This window comes from Kryptolebias marmoratus, linkage group LG22 (genome assembly GCF_001649575.2).
Source record: "Kryptolebias marmoratus isolate JLee-2015 linkage group LG22, ASM164957v2, whole genome shotgun sequence".
In the NCBI taxonomy this organism is placed as follows: domain Eukaryota; kingdom Metazoa; phylum Chordata; class Actinopteri; order Cyprinodontiformes; family Rivulidae; genus Kryptolebias; species Kryptolebias marmoratus.
In genome coordinates, this window is record NC_051451.1 from 29,486,833 (window position 1) to 29,487,191 (window position 359).

A 359-nucleotide genomic window follows, 5' to 3' on the forward strand; every position below is an offset into this window, starting at 1 on the left:
ACAGTGGTGGGCCGTCAGGGCCAGCAAGGCCTAACATAACCAAGAATCATCATAATTATGATAAAGGTTAATTTAATTTTTAATTTACTGTCCCAGATATCTAAAAGTATTCATATTCTCTTCGTGTCATATTATGCTCCTTCCAGTGCTGTTGTTTTTAGGTTAGAGTTTTTATCCAATCAGAATTCAGCTATCTTGTTGCCAGGCTGTATGAAATCTGCCCGGCCTGTCAGTGAACGGGCAAATACAGTTGATAGACAGCTGCGATAGCCAATCAGATCACGAGTTGTGTCAGTAAGGCCCTCTAGCTGGTCTCACGTTGCACGTGACATTTACGCGTCCTGTGATTGGATATGGAT